The 6509-nt window shown below is 47.1% G+C and overlaps 1 protein-coding gene across 2 annotated transcripts in view; it reads right to left on the reverse strand.

Annotated features, from left to right (window-relative positions):
- Positions 1-1814, reverse strand: part of GPAM (glycerol-3-phosphate acyltransferase, mitochondrial) — a 63246-nt gene extending 61432 nt beyond the window's left edge. The window contains exon 1 of one of the 2 annotated variants that reach the window (XM_045438901.1): positions 1587-1814. The gene's annotated coding sequence lies outside the window, so the exon portion shown is untranslated. Of the gene's footprint in view, positions 1-1577 lie in introns of both variants that reach the window. The other variant, XM_045438899.1, reaches the window with a different exon arrangement.
- Between the last annotated feature and the right edge of the window lie 4695 nt (positions 1815-6509).

Consider the following 6509-nt stretch of genomic DNA (forward strand, 5'->3'; position numbering starts at 1 on the left):
TCACAGAGCTGCCAGTGCGAGGCAGTGGATGAGGAAACAAGCCATCATGAGACGACGCGATTGGGGGTTCAGTGAGGTGAGGTCCAGGGGATCCTAACCTAGTCCCAGAGGAAGAAGCTTTACTCAGAGACCTCACTAATCTGTTGACTTGGCCAGAGCAGGGGGCAGGGAAGGGAGGAAGTGCTCCGAGCAGAAAGGGTAACATGCAAGAAGGCCGCCATGGTGGGTGCAAAGAATGAGTGTCCGTGTGGAGAACAGAGATGGGAGAACAGTGAGAGAGGAGGAGGAGACTCAGGCCATCCGGATGATGGTAAAGGGAGAAAGTGCTCCCAAAAGAGCAGGAAGGAACCAGGTCCAGGAGGTACAACTCCCTGCTCTGGGTTTGTCCTCCCTCTTGCCATTTCCCTTAAAATTGTGAGGGGGGAGGGGACTCACTTTGACAAGCGCCTCAGACCATTACCCCAAATAGTCTCAGGAAATCCAATGGGGCCTCTGCCGAGAAAATCTCCCTCCCCCCCCCCACGCCCCCCTCCCGCAGAGCCGGTTTGCGGGGCAGGGGGTGGGGGGGCAAAGCCAGGAAAACAGCCTGCCAAAGCTGACACAGCACAAGCAACCCAGGTACAAACAGTTCACAATGAAGACAACCCGGATGGAAACATGTGGAAATTAAGACAACCACCACGGCCAGAGAGAGGAAATGAAGTAATCGAAAATGCACAGCAAAAAACAAAAAGAAAGAAAGAAAAAAACCCAACAATTTTAATGCTGATTTACTATGAAAGCGTTGTTTTCCACCCAAATAAAATGATGTTTTCCTTGTCTTGCATCATATCCTCCCCTCCTCGGGCACCTCCAGCCAAATGTAACAATTAGAGGGGACGTTTCCATCCTCTTCCCAGGTGGGTAAATCCCTGCTGGCATCATGTGGAGCCCAGAGCCCAGCTTGCATTCTTAGCGAGGAAGCCCTTTGACTTGACCTCTCAGCCCAAGCGCGGAAAACATCACCGAGCTGGGGCCATGAGGGGCGTGAGAACCGAGAGTGCACATCACACACAGATCCCAGGCAAAGCAGGAAACAAATTCTCATAAATGAGATGCTCGGCCCCATTTTTCTCTCTGTGGTCAACATCACAAGGATTGGTGTCACCAAGCAGAACCTTCAGGGGGCCTTGTCCCATTTGCAAATCACATCAGACAATGTTTCAAGCTAAAGCCACCAGATTCTCATAATGCCCAAAACCCTACTGGGACTTTGGGGTTCTGAGCCAGGGGAAGGATGACAGACATACCAAGGGAGTGGACAGACCTGGAGAAAGGTTTCCCAGGGAGCAAAAGCCTGCAGATGTGAATGATACATCGCGATCATGCTCACGCCTCTCTCCAACTGCAAATAACTCACACCTTGGCCTTGCCTTTTGTAGAATTTCAAGATTTCTTTTTTCTTGCACATTCTTTTTCCATTTCCTCTGCCTCTCCTGCTCTCCACTCTGCACCCCAGACCTCCACCCTACCCCCTTTTCGAATGCCATGACATCCTAGGAAATGAGACACCCCCCCCTTCGCCCCCGCCAAATTACCTTTAATACCTGTATCCTTGACTCTGTAGTGTTTAAGGAATTATTTTCAACCAGCTGATTAGCAAAGCTGATGGAGACTCTGGAGAACACAGCCCCTGCCTGGGTATGGAAGTGGACAAAGCTCCTCTGGGTGTCTGTTTGTATAGCTGGAGACTGAAGGACTTTGGGTGTTCTGTAGTAACCTCAGAAAAAGTCCCTAGGCAGCAGTAAACTCTCCCAGCATGGTTTTGAAACACCGCAGGAGGAGGCCTCTTTAATCAAATAATAACTAGTCGGAGATAAGGTCTGCTAGTCTGAGCTCAGCCAGCCAATCAGCTGCTTCCTTCGACTGCAAGGACAAACAGACCCAGGCTTCTGGAGTGAGTTTCAGGGCTTGTTATAATTTAATGATTCTGTGGGTGGTGTCTTCTTGGCTTAGCCTGATGAGGATTTTCTGACCAGGGAGTGAGCCTCAGGAGCTCAGGAGCCTCATTCTCACTGGATGAGCCTGACGCAAGTTGCTGTCACTGAATATCCTGAGCGATCACGTGGGGCCCCCAGTTCCCAGACTGGATGCTTCCATGTTGCCAAGAGAGTTCTCGCTGTGGCCAAGAAAGTAAGCCTGAGTGGGTCTGAGCAGGGCTGGCTCATGGAGGGTAAGCGTATTTGGCACCAGATGAGCAACTTGCAGACTGTGACCCTGAAGAAGTCATGTGAAGACGCTAGTGACCTGCTCCCACGTGTTGGAGATGTTTTACATGCATTTCCTTGGACCCTTAATTGGCAGGGACTTTGAGTTTCTCTATAATCTTCATCCTTCCGTGCCCCTCCTCCCCTCTCATGCTGTCAGTTCTCGGTTGGGCCTCTGAGGCATCATGAAGAGGGTGGGTGCTGGGAGTTAAGCAAGACTGAGAGTGGGTAATGGCCCTGCAGCTTTCTAGCCCTGTGACTTTGAACCTGTCACTCAGCCCCTTCCGGGCTAAATGACTTCAAGGATTCAATAGGAGAAGGTCCCGTCAGATTCTTATCTGCCCCTAAGAAATGTAAAAAGACCCTTAAATGGTATTGACCTACTAGAGCTCCATAAGTAAAGGAAATTCAGGGGGACCCCTTTGTTATGTAAATAACACTTAGCCACCAGCCGAAAGAAACCCCTTCCCTTTAGCAGTCATTCCGCCTTAGAACCCCACCCCCACCTCCTCCATCAACCTTTCATTCAACAGATGTTTACTTTGACCTACTGTATCAAAGACTGAATTAATCACTGGGAGGAGGGGGACGTAAGGAGCACCCTGGTGGACTCCCCTGCCCTCAGGAGACTGTCACAGCTCAGGAGGCAGGAGTTTATTATAAAGAGTCCTTTGTGCAATCAAGCCAAAGGAAGGGGCCAGTGAAGGCAGCTTGTCACAGAGGGTTTGGGCCTGTCCAAGGGCAGCAGGGGAAAGCCAGCAATGGTGGACAGGAAGTAGACTCAAGTTAGAGGGCCAAATAGAGCCAAACCATCTCCAAGGGAACTCCCTACAGGGCTCCGACTAGGGGAAAAAAGAGGAAAAGCAAAGGGGTGTGTGTGTGTGTGTGTGTGTGTGTGTGTGTGTGTGTGTATCAACCTCCTTAAGATATAATTTACATCCCATACAATTCAACCATTTAGATGATATAATTCAATGATTTCTAGCATATCCACATAGCTGTGTGGTCATCGGCAGAATCAATTCGAGAACAGTCCATCACCCCAAAGAGAAACCCCTTCCCATTAGCAGTCATTCTTCATCCCATGCCCCTTCCTCACCTCTACCAATTCTAGATAACCACTGATCTACTTAGTGTCTCCTATGGACTTGCCTATTCTGAACATTTCATGTAAAGGAATCATATACTATGTGGCCTTTGCAACTGCCTTCTTCCACTTGGCATCACATTTTCAAGTTTCACTTCATTCCTCTTTATTACTGAATAATATTCCATTGTGAAAATACACCACAATTTGTTTATACATTCATTCATGGGCATTTGGATAGTTTCCACATTTTTGCTGTTACGAACAATGCTGCTATGGACATTCACGTACAAGTCTCCACTCCCCTTTAGCCACAAATTCACAACCCCATAGCAGAAAAACAATAGGACAACAAAGCAGGTGAGAGAGCTAGCCTCCGAAGGGTTTGTCTCCAGCTAGAAGTTAGGATATCCTAGCAGTAGCTGAGTCTGATATGTGCACAGGTTTTTACAATGTGGAAGCACCATCACATATTGCCACTTGTGTAATTGCCCTCACAATCCTAGGCATGAGGGAGGCATTATTTTTATTGCCATTTTAAAGATGACACCATAAGAAATAAAGTTTCAGTAACTTGCCAAAAGTCACCCATCCAAAAATCGAAGCCAGAATTAAGTCCTATGTTTTTTTCTAGCTCCAGCTCTTTGCACACAAAATAGGTCTTTAATCTTCTCTTACATTCTCAGTCTGGCTTCCAAGATGTACTTCAAGGAGGAAAAAAAAAAAAAAAAAAGGAAGGAAGGAAGGAAGGAAGGAAGGAAGGAAAAGAAAAAGAGCTTAGTTATTATTTATGGAGAAAATGGCAATTAGACCAACAAATAGGTGCTATCATCGCATTTTAAAAATGTATACATTCCACTCAGAAAAATTAAATATCTTTTCTAAAGACACAGACCTATTCAAAGGCAGATACGTGATTCCCAAACATGGACGAGATCAGCTTGCTTCCTTGCTAACATTTAACTGAGAGCAGTAGAGGTCTTGATTGTTCAGGTGGGAGGAAGGGTAACCTTGGCGGAGGCACCGCAGGTTAGGATAGACCTGGGTGAGGGAGATGCCATGCATCACGGGGTAGATTAGGGAACATGAAAGCCTGAAGATGAGGAGAAAAGATGGCTGTGAAGATAAGAGTGGGAGATAAAACAGAGAGAAGGTGGGGAGAGTCCTGTTGAAAGGTTGGCCATGTTCCCAGCTTTCCTGTGGCCAGCAATGTTTTATCCAAACCCTAAGGTCACTTGATAAACAATACAAACAGATGTTCTGGATGGAATGATGTGGGGAAACATGAGCCAGGAACAGCAAGTGTGGCGATAGGGCTACAGAGCCCACCCAGCTTCTTATCACCTGTCTAGCCCCAGCCAAAGAGCACAGACCTGGCAAGCACCACCTACGGGGGATCCTCCCAGAAGCAGGAGGGCAAAGCTCCCTGTGGGGAGAGAGGAGGCAAAGCCAGTGATGGGCATGGCCATAGCTCACCTCTGAAGTAGAGATTCCAATGCAAAGTGCTTCAACCTGAGAGTCGGGATCATGGGATGAACAGAAGGGATGTGAAAGGACAGGAAGTATGGAACCAGCCAGGAACCTCATGGCTTCTAGATCTTGACCCATTGTAGCAAGATCGTGCCAACTGCACTTGGTTTCCTTGGGCCCATTACTTGCGGACTGCAGTACAACACCAGGAAAACTGCCGGAAAGAGCCAGTTAGAGAATTCTCCAAGATATCAAGCGGTGCCAAGCCAGTTCCAGGCCCCTCATATCTCTGAGCTATCTACAGGACCCACTCATGGAAGATGAAAGGGTATCTTTAGATCTGCTCCCACTTCAGGGGGAGAACCAGAGAATACTGGGCATCAGGAAAAACAAGGCAAGCACCCATCAGCAGGTTCAACTTGCTGAAAAGAAACAATATCTGTTGTCACCTACCATGAGCCAGGTCCTGGAAAACCCTATAGGGTAGGAATATGTACACCCATCTCAGAGAATGAAATAGTAGAGCTCAGAGAGGTTAACTAAGTTGAAGTCATGCACTTAATATGTGGTGCAGTAGGGACTTAAGCCTAAGGCCATCTGACTCCAAAAACCCATGATCTTTCTGGGAGTTCACATTAGCACTCATAAGAGAGTTCTTTTTAATTTTAATGTAATCTTATTTATTTGAGAGAGAGAGGGAGAGAGAGAGAGAGAGAGAGAAAGCACAAGCTGGGGAAGAGGGGCAGAGGGAGGAAGAGGGAGAGAATCTCAAGCAGGCTTCATGCTTAGCAGCATGGAGCCCGACATAGGTCTTGATCCCACAACCCAGGATCATGACCTGAGCCAAAACCAAGAGTCAGACACTCAGCCGACTGAGCCATGCAGGCACCCTAAGAGAGTTCTTAGATTCATTGCCTTTTTGTCTCTCACAAGCTGCCACTTATTCCCATTCTCCCTCAGTGATTTTTCCAGCATTCCCAAAATCATATGTGTGTGTTGGCATATAACATGTGCATCTAGATCTATACTCATACATATCTGGGAGAATACAGATCTATGAACATATTCATGCATGTGTTTCCCTGCTTTTAGATACATGTGTTCTGTTGCCTTCAGAGAAGGGCACAAGTAGATTTAATTTCCTCAAGGCTATGTAAAAGTCTGTCCTTACATAGGTGGTTGATGGCTGTCTTCCTATTTATGTCAGCCCTTGAGTAGAGAAACTGGCTCCTGTGACCAGGAAGCTTTTCCTACTTCAGGCATCTTCTGAGTACCTAGTTACGGGATGGGTATTTCATCTCTGAGAAGGTCTGTACAAACTTCCATTAATAAGCTACCCATTGATGCCTACCATTGTCTGTGTCGTAGCCAAACAAAAACCCTGTTTGATTCGGGCTTGATCTATCTGCACCGCACAAGGGCAGAACACACACACACACACACACACACACACACACACTTGCCAATGGAGTTGGGGAGACTGTCCAGTATATATCACAAAAGCGTCTTAGCACCAGGCAGGTAATGTAAACAAGAAGAAATAGGTTAGCTGTAATTAATAGGGAGTAGTGGGGGCTGAGGTCAAATGCAGGGTACACACCCCATCTAAGGACATCTACCACCTTCAGCCAAGTATTACATGGGGAAATGTAGGCCATGCTGCCAGATTTCTTTATTTTCAAGAGAGGCTGGAAATAGAGATTTTA

Source organism: Leopardus geoffroyi, chromosome D2, assembly GCF_018350155.1.
Source record: "Leopardus geoffroyi isolate Oge1 chromosome D2, O.geoffroyi_Oge1_pat1.0, whole genome shotgun sequence".
Taxonomy (NCBI): domain Eukaryota; kingdom Metazoa; phylum Chordata; class Mammalia; order Carnivora; family Felidae; genus Leopardus; species Leopardus geoffroyi.